The 16,548-nt window shown below is 38.4% G+C and overlaps 1 protein-coding gene across 8 annotated transcripts in view; it reads right to left on the minus strand.

The window, feature by feature from the left end:
* The window catches only part of ctnnd2b (catenin (cadherin-associated protein), delta 2b), a 202,819-nt gene extending 186,700 nt beyond the window's left edge, over positions 1-16,119 (minus strand). For all 8 annotated transcript variants that reach the window (XM_028472673.1, XM_028472678.1, XM_028472677.1 and 5 more), the window contains exon 1: positions 15,867-16,119. The gene's annotated coding sequence lies outside the window, so the exon portion shown is untranslated. The remainder of the gene's footprint in view (positions 1-15,866) is intronic.
* Positions 16,120-16,548: the final 429 nt, after the last annotated feature.

Below are 16,548 nucleotides of genomic sequence, written 5' to 3' on the forward strand. Positions count from 1 at the left end.
CGAAAGCAACACCCATTCAGAGGCACAGCTGGATGCTGAAATGCACAAGTAATTTCGTGCATATTGGGAGAAGAGTGGCAGAGTCTCAGAATGTTATGTCCATCACATGCCAGAATGACAAAGATCAGCGGAGACATCAAGCTCATGTTGAATTTGCTGTGTATTGGTCATCCTTTAGCCTGGACATCTTTGGTGAGCAGGAAAAAGCAGAGACAGTTTTCCGTAGTCTGCATAAGGAGGATGACACCCTGTCGATAGCAGGCGCTTTGTCAGTGACCAAATTGAGATTATGTCCAATGGTATCCAGGTATATCTTTGTGAAAAGGCTGTTATGTGGTTTGATGCAGTGTCAGTTGTGATAGCGGACATCTTGCATCTTGTTGTCCATAATCCAGTCTTCCATCGTTTCATCCAGGGTTTCCAGTAGGTTTGCAGCATTGCGGTCACTGTTAATCTCAGAGCACCCCATGCACCATGCACCCATCTCCCAGCTCTCTGTTACCATTTGCACAGTGTGAATTCAGCCACTGCTCTGTTCAACGTTGTGGCTTCCTTTGAAGTTGGCATATATTTTATTTTTTTACTCATACATTTCAGGTATGGTCTTGGCCATGGATTGCTTCCCTTTTGGATTGGATGGCTCTCTCTGAAATAAGTGATGGTAAATACATAACATGAATTACCTTAATAGTCCTAATGGTTTTAGTTTATAACTGGGTCAACAAGAGTACATGAACAAAAGCACATAAGCAATAAAACAAATAAATGAAGCTAGATTTTTATATGGTTGAAATTAAATTATCATTCAGTTTCCTTTGAACATTATATTCAAACATTACATTTATGTTTAGCTAATATAAATAATCAACAAATCCACTGTCTTTTAAAAAAAAGAAGTCTATTTGACAATAATGCTTCTTCTCCAACATTGTAAACCATAGAGGACAAAATACAACAAACAGGAACTGATTCCCTGTGAAAACTATATTCTTACGCATTTTCTAGATGCTTTATGCTTTGACATCCTTTAACTCTTCATTCCTCAGCCTGTACACGGAGCATATAGCCTAATATTAGCCAATGAAAAAATAAACAGGACATACTCACCTGGTATTCGACAAATCTGGGTGACGACAGCAGGTGTTTTAGGAGGTTGGATGTGTTCCCTCCTTTGGCTCCTATAGCTTGGTGGCAACGTCTGCACAGCGGATGGCCATCGTCTATTGCTTTACCGTCTGTGCCTTTTTTAAAGCCAAAATAGTTCCAAATGTGACTTTTGGAGTTTTTTTTTTTTTTTGGAAAAATTAGTGATGCCACTGACAACGCAGTTTTGAAGTTCATTTCCATCACAGTGGAGCTGTCTTCATGGAGTTTGTTCTTGCAGGCAGAAACACGCGGGCGGACCCAGTGTGCAAAAACAGCCCATCATATCCCAGGACGTCATCAGTAACAGGCAAACAGCCAATCATTCCGCAGCTGTGTAGTTCGGTTACAGTAGTTGCCATGTGGGTTTGTTTACAAGGGAGTAGCATGCACTGAGAAGCCAAGAGGACAGTAGAGGCGGCTGCTATGTAGCGTAAACTGGCACCGGTAGTATAGCAATCCACGGTAGGACCGACGTGTAGAATATCTAGTGTAGTAGGAACCGTTACAATGTGGCACCGCTGGGTAGCGTGGGTACCGTGCAACTATGTATCAAACAACTGTATTCTTATACTTACATTTTTCAACTATAAATCTATATATAAATTTCATAACACTATAACAAACGTGAGCAAAAACTAATTCAGTCTCTGGGGTCACCAGAAATTTGTGATATCAAAAATGGGGTCATGACCAGAAAAAGGTTGGGAACCACTACTTACATATATCTAAATTACACATTTGCAGTCTTTTATTTGTTTGTTTCACTGACAAACATGATCTGAACCATTTTTGTTGTTAACTAACCAACTATAGCACAAAAGACGCTGTTGGGAATATTCTATGCATACATAAAGTTTTGATATGGTTCATATTCTCAATCTAGCACCTGCGGGATGTAATGAACAAACAAAAAGCACCAATCGACCAAATAAAGGGAAACTATCCCATAATAAGTTTTCCTTACTCTCCAAGCTAATTGGTTTCTAGACTGTGTTGACCTGAACTCATAGACGAAGAGTCACTACCATGACAGCTCATTATCCTTGACAAAAGGGTCAAACTTGTTTCAAGCCCAAGTAGCAACACTACACCTGCCTGACATCACAGCAAAGAGTCTACATTGCCATGACGACCACAAATTGGCAATGCTCCTCTCCATGGGGGATTGATCGGGTGAGCGGTGCAGTGAGAGGTGGATTAGGAAGAGTATTATTGTCTCCCTTTTAACAGAGAGACAGGCGGGGTCTGGCTTTGCCAGACACCGAGGGGATTGTGAATTCACTGAAACAATGCTGACAGCTTTGGCCTCAACTTGGCTCATACCGGGGATAAAAATCTACCTCTCATTCATCCATTACTCATTAATTTGCTAATGGAATGCAGTGATTAAAATTGCGCTGTGGCCTATTGTCTCAGCACACCCAGGCCAGCTCAATAAGGTGGCTAAATTAAACAAAATGTCATTATTTAGGAGAGCATACAGAAATCAATACTACACTTTCCCCTACAATTGGCACATGAGCATTGTTGTCGGGGGAAGGTTCGAAGGTTTTTTAGTACTGGTTAAGTTTGCGCTCAGCTGAAAAACTATGTATTTGAAAAACAGTCGTTGCTTTCTCCATAAAGCTATGGATCTGATCCTCTGTACTTTTAAAGGCAGGAGGAGAAGGAAAACCACTCAGAGCTTGAAACAGGGAGACGAAGTGCATCTGCTGCTTGCCATCATCCATTAGTGATTCAGCTGGACCCACAATGGGGAGATACAGGGGAGAAAGGGGAGGGTTGTGATGGTGATGCTAACTCAACTAAGATGGGTGTCCAGTCGAAGTGTAAACAACAGACGTCCACCACATCGATGAGAGCATTATGCTAGCAAGTCTTTTTACATGTGCTAGGTTCATTGCAAATTCATTACAGGAAGTAGTATCTTAGCTAGAAACTAAAGTGACATTGCAGAAGGTCGGAGCATCTATGGAAAGATGACCATACGTCTGGAATTACCCAAAAATGTCCTCTTCTCATGTCTTGTCTGGAACGTCCAGCCAGATTTTAAAAACTCGTGAAAACGTCTGGGTTTCCCAGGGACCCTGACTGTAACTCTGCAAATATTTGCTCTATCTGAGAAATTCTACCAGTTTCTGAAAGCTAAAGAGTTGCTATTTAAAGTCAGGATCATGAAAGTAATTTTATGCACAAATGACGGAATCATAAAGATGACGCTTCGTTTTGACACAGCAGAGAGAATAGAAAGACTAAAGTCCAAGATGGATTGAAAGAGACCAAATACTGGTCGATTTAATGAAAGAAATTTAACAGGAAGACCCTCCCGAATGATAAAACCTCCATGGTAGTTCAGAGAGGGGTTTAAAAATGAAAGAACCACAGGGAGAAACTTAGAATATAGGAAGTTTGAGGTAAGATAAGTTTAATTTCTGAATGAAGCAATGTTTTTCTGCTTTTTTGGAGCTAGTATTTTACTTTGAGTATGCCGAGGTTGGTCCAAGTGTCCTCTTTTTTGGAAAACTAAATATGGTCACCCCAATCTATTGTACAAATGCATGCAAAATGAGTTACGTTAAGTTTTTGACAAGCTTCCCAGTCTTGCTCTCATTTCAAATCATTCAACAACAACAACCCATCCTGAGTAAATGTTTGGTTTTGATCTAGTTTATTGACCTCTATAGGGTTTATCCTAGCTTACTTAGGGCAGAGGGCAAAGCTGAGAGAAAAGGCTGCTGGGAAATCAATAAACAATGATGTTTTTTTTTTTTGTTTTTTTTTTAAAGAGAGCTGTACATGACTAACCATTCTCCATCTGTTGATAAAATCTGCCTCGAGGCCTTCAGAATCAGCAGTTTGCCTGTTGACTAAAACTATTAGCAATGAAATTGTTTCAGATTTTGAGTTGCCAACACCAGGACCTTCGAGTAAACATGTAGGCTAACTTCGTCTTCAATTCACAACAGAGGAATTCTACTAGTTTCTGTGATGAAAAAGCCTTCTTTGTCCCTTTTTTCTATAATACACATATGTTGAGGTGTGTCCCAGCTGTAAATGCGGAGGAATAGTTTGTAGATTTAACAGTGACCTTAATTCTAGCTCCAAGAATCATTTTTCTGCGATGCAGCAACTTATTCTGCACATTATTGATGGTTTCCACAGAGTGAAGGTGAATCTGTTTCTGTATGTTATCCCAGTAATTGACTGGAAACACATTCAGGGTCCATGGCCTTCCCAGTATGCAAGAATGGGATAGCAGACAAAAGAGCATGTGTGCTCATGTTCAAGTAAGCATAGAAAAATCACTATATATTGGTGTTATACATGTTGTATTCTTATATTGTATAGACACAGATTGGTGTGTGTACATTGGTTATAATTCAATTTATTTAAAATATGTGTATTCATAAAAAATAGATGCAATTATTTACAAGGGTTATATATATATACTGTACATTCATTTCTATTCATTTAGTTATGGCATTTTCTTTTTCCTTTTGTATTTTGTTTGCTTAGTGTTTACATGCAAAGGTTTCAGAGGCCGAAATAAATTTAAAAAAAAATGTAATTTTTCGAGTGGAGACAAGGAAATATGATATTTTGTCACATTTAAGACAAGCATCAATAAAACTATTTCTCGTACATTGTTTATGCAAATAAATTATGTTCATTCTGTCTAAATTAACATTAGTTCTTTATTGGACCATACAAATTTATTGCAAGGATTGGATTGGACTAAATGGAAAAGTAATGCAATGGTTTAAGTCCTACTTGGAGGAGCAAAGTTATTTTGTAAACATTGGAAACTTTGAATCTGACAGGTTACCAATGTCCTGTGAGGTTCCTCAGGGCTCTGTTCTTGGACCCCTTCTGTCTAGCCTTTATATGCTTCCTTGAATACAAATTTTACACAACTGTAAGGTTGATTATCAGAGCTACACAGATAACTATATCCATCACTGAACCCAGATGACTATGGTCCTATAGAGGTGTTAAGTGACCGCTTTGAAAAACTAAAAGGCTGAATGAGTGAAAACTTCCTTCAACTAAATCATAAGATGGAGGTGATGGTCTTCGGTAACAAGAGGACTGCTGTCAGCGAGTCTCTTAAGTCTCGATCTTTGAAAGCTAAAGACCAAGTCAAAAACCTTGGTGTTCTGATTGACTCAGATCTGATGCTATACAAATAAATTTGCCTTGCCTTATCATTTGTGTTTTTTTTATATATCACAAAAAGGTGTTTTGATAGTGTTGTAAATACAATTCTTTTTTTATGCATGAGAAAACCTCTACATTGTACTGCTGTTCTCAGTGGTGCACAGAATAGAAAGCTTGTTGACCAGGCAACCCATCTTCCCATCTATTCAGTGAAGAAGGGAGGGGTTGCCTGCAGTGATATGAATCAGATGCTGCCATGATTGAACACAATGATCTGGCAACCCAGTCCTAGTTTTGCTCTCATTCCCCACTCTCGCTCTCTCTCTCTCATCATGCACATCTCAGAACAAGGTTATCATCAGAGATTATCGTAGGACAACTCAAGGCTGACTCACACAATGATAGTACATGTTTTTTATTCCGGCAAAGCCTATCACAGACCCTGATTGTCATTTTCTCTTTTTCACGTTACCACTGAGGTTGTTTAGAAACACAAGAACATTCGTGCTAATCGTGTCCACCAATGGTAATACACAGTTTGAATCAATGGAAACTCAAATCGATCAACATCGTTTTCATTGGGATACGCCTTTTTGGTCAAAATAATGATTTTCATTTAAAAGTTTTAGCCATAAAATTAAAACATTTTTTTTTCTAGCTTTAGTTATAATGCTTTAAATGAGTAAACAATATTGTCTTTAATTCAGGGGTCTCAAATTCATTTTAGTTCAGGCAAAATAGGGAGCAGTTTGATCTCAAGTGGGCAACAGATTTTAAGCAGGAAAACGAGTAATTTCAACGTTATTGTGGAATAATTTTCACTTCTACAAATACCGGTGCATAAACTACAAAATGGTTAAGTAACTGACAATATCCAAGAAAAAGGAGATATTAGTCCCAACAGGATCTTCACTTTAATTTTCCTAGATTTTGTGACCACTTTCTATTTATTTTGGGGAAATATTACAATTTTTTAACAGTTTAACATTAAAAATAACTACAATCATGTAATATACAGTAAGTACTGGGAAAACTGAGCACCTGCAAATATCGTTGAGTTTAATTTACACAGTCATTTTTACTTTCTCCTGCGGGCCAAATTGGATACTCCAAAAGGCCGGATTTGGTCCCCGGGCTATGAGTTTGACAGATGTGCTTTAATTGATCAAAGGTCCCTGAATCAAATGTCTTTGTGACCTCTGCAAATATCGTACCGTTGTCCAAAAAATCAATATGGTTATGTCACAAAACTGGTCATTTACAGCCTTACTATTGGCCATAATAGTAAATGGGGGAGTAGCTGAGCACCATAGACTAATCATATACAAACATAATGTTTTCATTGGTTTTACATAATTATAATCACTAGCATCAGCATCTCCCAAGTTACATTTTTATGCCATTTCATTTGTGCAGTCTTCCATGGCAAAGATTGGAACAGTTTAAATAAAATAACAAGCGCTCATATTAAAAACATTAACTTTGAAGTTACCAAAGCATGCTAATGCCACTATACAAGTAGGTCATAAGATGTTTCATACTAATTAAGTATTTGGCAGCCTCCTATATGCGGTATATAGGGTGTTTGTAATATCCCTAGTGGTTTAGTAGAAACCAGCAGAAATGGATGCTTTTCTTCCAGGGGTTTCTTCTTTAATCTCAGCACTGCTTCGCTGTTATGATGGTTGTTGGTGCAAGACACTTGGAAATTTGCTGTACCTTTGAACCACTGTTACTGTACTTGATGATATTTGATGCAAGTTTCTATAGTTTTGGACATTGTGCGAACAATGAGCTACTTATAAGGTCTTAGTAAAATAATACACTAAACCAGTGGTTCTCAATCTTTTCAGCCTGCGACCCCCCAAAATAAAGGTGCCAGAGACCAGGGACCCCCACTGTACCTGAAGGTGGTTGAACACAGATATGAATATTGAAGAACCGTCATGTGTAGACAGGGCCATCTATAAGGGGGAATAAAGGGGAGAGTTTTTTGGGGCCCATTGTTCTATGAATCATTTATTTATTTATCTGAATAATATCCACTGTTATCCAGGAAGTTTAGTATTATTTGGGCTATAGTATATCGTCATTTTAAAGACAAATTATTGTTTTAATCTGAAATGAAATGAGTTAAGTGACCAAAAATTACAGAAAAGGTATAAATGGGATTTTAAAAAACACAGAAATTAAATAATGTAATTTTATAAAGTAGGAACAATTAGTTTAAACCGGGCAAATAACAAATCGTGGATATGGTTAGATTGGCAAAAATGAGCATAAAATATGGTGAAAAGAGGTTAAAGTGATAATAATGGGTCAACATATGTGATATTATGTAGATACAGGGCCATCTATAAGGGGGAATAAAGGGGAGAGCTTTTTTGGGTCCATCCATAAAGTCAGCAAAATGATTATTCTATGAATCTGTGATAACATTTATTTATTTCTCTGAATATCCACCGTTATCCAGGAAGTTTATTATTAATTGGGCCATAGTACATAGTTGTCGAAGATTTTTTAATCCAAAATAAAATGGGCTAAAAGTGACCAAAAATCCTGGAAAGGGTCGTGAAATGGGATTTTTAAAAATACGGAAATTGGTTAAAAGTTGCAAAAACGAAGAGAAAAAGTGAGTAAGGAAGAAAAAAAAAAAAAAGGTTTAAAGTGTCATGGTTACGGAGTGAGCCCAGTGAGCTAATGCCGGCAGCTTAACATCTGTTGACTTGTTGCTACTGCCATCATCTTTCCATTCATCTGTCTATTATATCATTGTTCTAGTTTCATTATGCTTGTGCACCCTCTTCAATAACCATGTTACCGGTCAAACAACTTCAACGGCACCAGCATTTGTTTGTTAGCAGCTAACTCACCACCATTTTGACAGCAGCACTTCCAGGTTTGTAGGAAACCAGAGGGACTAAACCAAGTCATGTAAATAGGGGTGTTTGGTGGGCTGTTGTTGGGACAAACCATTTGTACAGGTGTGTTTGTGTAATTTTTGTTTGTTATGGATTATTAAAACATTGAAGGTGAATGAATTAACATTAATTCATTATGGATGCTTGGATAATTCATGTTTTGTATGTTGTTTCAGAAATTATTTTGTTATGGAGTTAACTGACTTTAGATTGGGTTTGGTTTGCCTGTGGGAGGAGTTACAGGTACAGACAGGCTGGAGGGAGGAGCCATGAGTGAGCTGAACTGTTAAAGCTGACAGCAAAACAAACAGAGCTTCTATGTTCAGGATTTGTGAAATGTAGCCTGGCATCCCAATGCCCTTTTCTTTTGTGTTTGCTCAGTTTTTGGTTTACCGTTTTGGGGATTCACTGTAAATATGTGACAAAGAAGAAAAATAAATAGAAAAAGTTTAAACTGAATTCTGCTCTCAAGTCTGTCCGTCCCCTCAGCTGCCAGTCATCCTACCACAGTCATTATTAGAACAATTAGTTTAAACTAATGACAAATCATGATTGTGGTAAACGTGGCAAAAATAAGCATGAAATATGGTGAAAAGAGGTCAAAATTGACAATAAGGGGTCAACATATATGCAACATTAGGAGGGAGAAGTGGTGGAAAGGGATTATAAGTGCGGAAAATGTCTTGAAAGTAGAAAAATGTGTTGAAAAGGCATTGAAATTTGATTAAGAAGTGGCAAAAATGGGAGTAATGTAGAAAAAAAAAATCCATTAAAAGGAGCAAAAACGTGGCAAGAAAAAGTGATGAAAACAGGTTAAAATATGGCAAGTTTGGTGTAGTCGTGATGATGGGACAAAACAAGCAAAAATGGGCTCAAATTGTTAAAAGAAAATATTCTGAGTTTCTTACAGGCATATGGTGACCCCCTCTCAGTGTCTCACAACCTCAAGGTTGAGAACCCTTGCAAACACTATCCAACAATACAGGTTGCTACTTTTATTAAATCTGTTTCTATGTCTTGGATCACCATTTGGAAGTATTTAATGTTTGTCCACAACACATACAGTACATCATCAGCTGAATATGAGAACTTAATGAAGCAGGTGAGGCTTGGGGAGCTGAGCTAAGTCTTTGGATGATAACATGCTTCTTGTTCTCTGAACCATAGCAGAGTTCATCACTTTCCAGAAATTCCACCAGGGACACAGTTATCGGGGTCACTCTACCATCCCACTATGAATCTTTGGCAATTAGAGAAATTGATTGGGAGGAGAGGGCTTGGAGAGGCCTGGATTACAATTGTATTACGGATGTTACTCTTAAAGCTTTGTTGATCTCACGGTGTGCACCTAAAACATCAATATTTAGAGAAAAGATGCTGTTTAATTACATATTAAAATAGAGAACAGTAGTCAATGGGGCCCTGTTTGTTTAGCCCATCACTTTAAGATGTTGTAAAACTAGCGAGTCGCAGTCCGTAAACACAAGCTGGCAGTCCAGAATAATAGAGCAAACGAACAGATGCCGATGTCTTCAGGCCGAGAGGCCACATGAGAAAAGAGCTGACATGAAAATGACTCTTTATGAAAGTATTAAGTCAGCTGGTCACTGAGGAGCAAGTTAATGGTTATAAATGTGGTAAAAACCTTCCATGTAAAACATAAAGTCCAAAGAAACTAACAAGTTTGCCAAAGTTGCACAAATTCCTGTCACGTTTAATATTCAGTGTATGCATCTTTTGAACAAACAGTCCTCTAGCTAATATATTCACAGTATGCTTTGTTACGATTTCTCAGATGGATACAAGAAAACAAATCAATGAATTCATTTTAAAATGTAAAACATTAGTTGCAGTGTACTGTTAGAAACATTGGGTCCATAACAGAGCCAGTGCCAACAACCAAATCGTTGCTCCATCTTCCATAACGGGGTGTCCAAACTACGACGCGCAGACCAAATGCAACCCGGTGTCTGTTGTTAATTAGTTATAATTGTATTAAATATGCAACAAGTATTGCCCCGAACGTAAGACGACACTAGGTAGAGCTGCCATAACTAAAGCAGGTTATACAGCAAATAAAACTGATCTGAGAAGAAAGTTCACCCAGTGATGTTCCTTATTTGGATCAGAGTATCTTCACCAAATTTCAGAGCCAATCACAATCTGATCATCTCTATCAAAAAACAGCAGTTTTACACATGTGCTGTGTTTGAAATGGCATACTAACATACTAAGTTTGACGTAAAACTGAGTATGTAGGGCGCTCACTTTGGATAGTATTGAAAAATTGAGTATGCGAGAAATACCTAGACGTATAATATATCGGGGCATTTTTTTAAAAAGGCACCGTGGGCTCACCGCCCCATGATGCATTGCTAGGGACCAACTTCAAGCTAAAAAACAAACATCTCTTTTTCAAAACAAAAGTATCTCCTTGTCTACCAGTAGTTTAACGCTCTTGTTTTCCAAGTTAACTGGAACTTTTGAAGTAAACTAAGTTTTGTCAGTAGCACAATGGCAGGTCTTCGAAATGTCAGAATGAAATGCGTTTCTGCGAGTTTTATGGATCAAATGACCACATGTTGATATTCTACTTGGTCACTTTCTCGCTTAAAATGCTTTCAGAACTTTGAAAGGAGGCGAATCAATAGAGATATTTAGCCTCGGTGTGATTCCGGTTTTTGTCGTACTCAAAAAGTATAAATAGCCGCAAATCAACTACAGTAACGTGAGTACTGATATACAGTAAATGTTCTGGCAAAGACCAACAGTAAGAGAACACGAGGTTTAAGAAAAAATGCACAAAACAGAAGCTTTGGTCATATCACAGGCTAATATTTGATTTATAGGTACTACTTTACATTATGTTTGGTCCTTTGTGGAAAAAGTTTCGATGCAGATATTCACATTCAATATAAACGCATTTCACATTTAATAGATAGTGTGACAGATGTTCACTACTATGAGGAGAAGTAATGTAGTAATTATTTAGGTTATTTATTTATATATTTTGCTTGAACCATCTTGGTCCAGGTCTTGTGCAAGATATTGTGCAATGACTTCAGGTTCATCTTACACTCCTAAAGATGAGTGTTTTAAGTGAGCATGTGGTGGACATGTGATATAGTCGTTGGCTGCCAATCAGGATTATAGATATAAAAGATGGATGAGAGAGTCGGCTGCTCATTGGCGCGATCACTCAAACATTACATCTTAGTTTGAAATGCATAAAGCAGGAGCCAAATACGAAGTAGTTTGAGCTTAAGTGGGCCGCAGATTTTAGGCGGGAAAACGAGCAATTTCAACAATAATGTCCCCCAAGTTTGTACTCAACACTACATATAAATCATAAAGTATGTAAGCCGTCAACAATATCCAAGAAGCAATATGTGACAGATATTAGTCCCTGCAGGATTTTCTCTTTTAAATTTCATTGATTTTGTGGCAGATTTGTAGTTAATTTGCAGAAGTTATGTGATATAATTGCAGGAAAATTGAGTTCTTTGTAGTCATTTTGAACTTAAAATTGTTAAGTCGTGAAAAAGCATGGGAAAATAGTGATCCACCAAATATTGTGGAGTTTCATTGAATTTGTGTATTTAAGTATCCAAGCTAATTTCGTAATTTGGACAATAATTAATGCTTGTTTTCTGTTTTTCTCAAACTGTGGTACGAGAACCACTAGTGGTACGTGGGCTTCATCTAGTGGTACGCCAATTAATATATTTGATTCATTATTTAAGTAGTGTTTTATTTTCCTATATTTTATTTTAAGCAGTGTTATTGTTCAAACTGTCTGTACTGTTACAATGGCCAACAATATTAAATACTTGTTAAATAAAATCTCTGCCTCGTTTTTAATGAATACTGAGGCCTACTACGCTACTGTTTTTTAATGTTGGTTTAATGTAACTTAATGTTGGTCATTATGGTGGTAATTGGAGAGCCAAGTATTTTCTATGGTGGTAATTGGTGAAAAAAGTTTGAGAACCACTCATCTAAAGTAGTGGTTTAAGAACTTTTTTGGCCTAAGTACCCGTTTCTCTTATTTCAGAATCGAAGTAACCTCTTTGTTGGACTGCAAAATTTAGCTTTGAAAACTATTTAAAAAAACAACTATAGAGCATAATGATGGAATCACTCCTGTACAGTAGGTGGCGATATGCACCTATTCAAGTTGATTGCAACACGCCAATAACCAAGACAGAAAAATGGAATGAACTAGAAAAGGTACATAAATGACAACACGTGCACAGTTTATGGAAGCCATAGCGATGACACCAACCTTGAGTGCTGAGACAGTTGATAATCTCTTGGATGAGTTTAATACAAAAGTCTGTAATGTCAGATGTGGTGGCTCCAATCAAAATCAGACACAGAAAACACCTTGGAGGAGGACTCAGATAATGCAGAATCTGCATAAATTTAATGATAGCTTGTTCAAAGCGAGGCAGCAATACTTTTCTGAAATTATTGCTAAAAACGTCAACGCACTTTGTTTTCTGCAATTTAAAAGCTGACAACCCCCCCCAGATCAGATAGCCCCTGAATTACTGTCAACTGGAAAATGCAATGAATTTGCTGTATATTTCAATAAAAAAAGGTCAAACATCATAACAAACCAGCAAAGTAACAAAAAGCTTGGAACAGCTTCAACCACTGAGAGATGAGTCAACAATCGAGGAAACTGTAAAGCAGCTAAATCCATCAACGTGTTGCCTTGACACAATACCTTCAAACTTCTTTAAAAGTGTTGTGAAGTCAATTGTCACTGATTCGTGTCAGATAATTAACTGCTCATTCCAGTCAGACACCGAACCAACATCCCTGAAAGTAGCTGCTGTGAAACCTCTGTTAAAAAAGAGAACACTGGATGTCTCTATACTGGCTAACTATAGACCAATCAGCAACCTTCCATTCATGACAAAGATCATTGAGAAGGTTGTCTTCAACCAACTGAGTCAATTCTTAACATTCAACAAAGTATATGATCAAAGTGATCAATGACATAATGTTGAACACTGATTCAGGAAAAGTATCTGTTCTCACCATTGGATCTAAGTGCTGCATTCAACACTGTGGATCATACAATTTTGTTGTGCAGATTGCATTACTTTTTCCGTTTTGCAATGTTTTAAGTCCTACTTGTAAATCATTGGAAACTTTGAATCTGACAGATTACCAATGTCCTGTGGGGTTCCTCAGGGCTCTGTTCTTGTTCCCCTTCTGTTTAGCCTTTATATGCTTCGTTAGGACACATTTTACAGAACTGTCAACAAGGTTGAGTATCAGAGCGAAGCAGATGACAACTATATCTAATCACTGAACCCAGATGACTATAGTGTCATTGAGGTGTGACTGTTTAGAAAAAGTAAACTACTGGATGAGTGAAAATTTCTTCAGCTAAATCATGATAAGATGGAGGTGATTGTTTTTGGTAGTAGTGAAAAGAGGACTGATGTCAGCAAGTATCTTGAGTCTCGATCTTTAAAAGCTAAAGACCAAGTCAAAAACCTTGGTGTTCTGATTGACTCAGATCTTACATTCAGCAGTCAGATCAAATCTATCACAAAAACAGCTTCTACCACCTAAAGAACATCTCCACAGTGAAAGGTTTAATGACTCAGAAAGATCAGGAGAAACTGGTCCATGCTTTTATCTCCAGCAGACTGGACTATTGTAATGGTCTTCTGACAGGAATCCCCCAAAAGAGCATCAAACAGCTACAGCTGGTTCAGAACGCTGCAGCTCGGGTCTTAACCAGAACAAAGAGGTCAGAACACATGACTCCAGTTTTAAAGTCTTTACACTGGCTCCCAGTCAGCCTCAGAATAGACTTTAAAGTTCTGCTGCTGGTGTAGAAATCTGTGAATGGGTTTGATCCAGAATACATCAGTGACATGTTAGTCAGGTATGAACCCAGCAGGTCTCTCAGATCTATGGACACAGGTCAGATAGTGGAGACCAGAGTTCACAGCGATGCTGTGTTTAGTTGTTATGCTGCAAAGAAGTGGAACAAACTGGAGTCAGCATCGAATGTGAACATTTTTAAATCAAAGTTAAAAGCACTCTTTCTCTACTGCGTATGATTGAGACAGAGATTTTTGTTCATGTTGTTGATGTAATGTGTTTGTTGCTGATTTTAAATGTTTTAGCTGCTGATTTTAATGTACTTTAAAATGTTTTCTGTTGCACTTTTTGATCATGTAAAGCACATTGAGTTGCCTTGTGTATGAAATGCGCTATGAAAATAAATTTGCTTTGCATAGTGATAACGCATTTTAAAGAATGTCATTTTGTAAATGAGTAAAAACAGTATTTAGTGCAGTTGTTCCAAACCTTTTTTTGGATCGTGACCCCATTTTGATACCAATAATTTCTGGTGACCCCAAAGACATTTTTATTCTACAATTAGTTTTTGATCATGTTTGAGCTCAGATACTTTTTCTTACTGCATTTTTGGTTGAACTAGATGTGTATTTCACAAAGTGAATGTATATAAATACAGTTTAAAGATCGTGGTTTATATTTTAAAGAATTAAAAAAAAAAAAAAAAATCTATTATAATTTTTTTGGTGACCTCGTTTAAACTCCAGGCAACCAAACATGGGGTCCCAACCCCAAGGTTGAAAAACCCAGATTTAGTGGCTCGTGAATAGATATATTTCTATAGTTTTTATCATCTATAGATAGGGCAGGGGTGCCCAATCCTGGTCCTCAAGGGCCTCTATCCAGCATGTTTTAGATGTTTCCCTCTTCCAACACACCTGATTCAAATGATTAACTCACCATCAAGCTCTGCAGAAGCCTGATAACGATCCTGGTCATTTCAACATACTAGATAGGGGCTCTTGAGGACCAGGATTGGGCACCCCTGATCTAGGGTCATCTCACGCCTGGGGTAGGACCAAGAATGACACCATTTGTTAATTTGCCACTCTCTACCTCAAGTAACCCCTGTAGTACCATTGAGTACCCCTTAAAAATACTGGTCTAAAGGGCCGGATTTGGCCCCACACATGTGCTGTAAAGGCTAATTCAGCACACAAAAAAGAGGGAGGAAAGAGAACAGCCATCCACACACAATCAACATGAGCAAACATCGCTTTGTTTTGTGATGAATGAGATTCATGACTCCAGTCTCAGTGGGAAGAAGGAAGCAGCCCTGAGCAGATCAGAGAGGGCACACAGTGAGGAGATGTTTGTCACTGATCACATGTTCTACTGAAGGCTGAAGGGAAACAACTACAGACCAAAAACCAGCACCACAGCTCTGCAGCACAAAGGACTCACCTTGTAACCTAATGTAGCCTATAGTCCACCAAATTTAGGTCAGTCATAAAGTGGAAACCGTTTAAGCATCAGACTCATCCCCCCCCACCCCACTGGATGGATGGATGGATGGATGGAGATGTGTAACATTGGAGATTTCCATTTTCATCTCATGATCAATGCCAAAGCAGCAGCAGCACATAGCGCGTGCACTACACACCTCGTGATAAACTGACACAGAACCAAGCAATCACATCTGGCACGCGCACACAGAATAAACACACGCACACGCGCACGCACACACACACACACTATTCATCTCCCACAGACAGGATGTGTGATGATGACATTGCTCTCTCTCTCTCTTACTGTAAATAAATCCCCTCGGAGGGATGCAGAGCCTCCCCTTCGTCCCTCTTCGCACCCCTCCGGCCGACGCGTGTATTCCCTCTCCCCGGAATTCAGAGCATGCAGAGCGGGTTAGCAGCAGTCATCGCACCCCGGTTACCAGTCAGGTCCAGTTGCTGGGGATGCTGTGTAGAGGAAGAAGAAGGCGAGGCAGCGACATCCATCCAGCTGTGGAGAGGACGGAGGGAGCGGCCGGGCCGGAGCACTGCGCACAGGAGCCTCTCTCTCTCTCTCTCTCTCTCTCCCTGACAGATGGTTTGGGTACCAGCTTCAGCAGCGACACCCACTGGTGATGAGAGGAACAGCAGCATTAGATTCACACACACCTCTATTTATTGGTCATTTCTTCAGTATTCACTAAAGCAGGGGTCACCAACCTTTCTGAAACTGTGCTACTTCATAGGTACTGTATATCTGAAGGGCTACCAGTTTGAAAAGCACTTAAAAACCAAATGTTCAGTTTCACTTTGATTAGAGGGTAAAATAATAAGGAAGGCTAGCAGTAACTTAAAAAGGAAGGAAATGTTTTAGTTCCAACATGAAACGCTTCTAATACTAAAACTCTTCTAATTTATGCAATTGTTTCATTTTCATTACATTTCATAGAAAAGTATCATCTTCCCATTTTACGAGCTACTAACAA

Source organism: Gouania willdenowi, chromosome 17 (genome assembly GCF_900634775.1).
Source record: "Gouania willdenowi chromosome 17, fGouWil2.1, whole genome shotgun sequence".
Taxonomy (NCBI): domain Eukaryota; kingdom Metazoa; phylum Chordata; class Actinopteri; order Blenniiformes; family Gobiesocidae; genus Gouania; species Gouania willdenowi.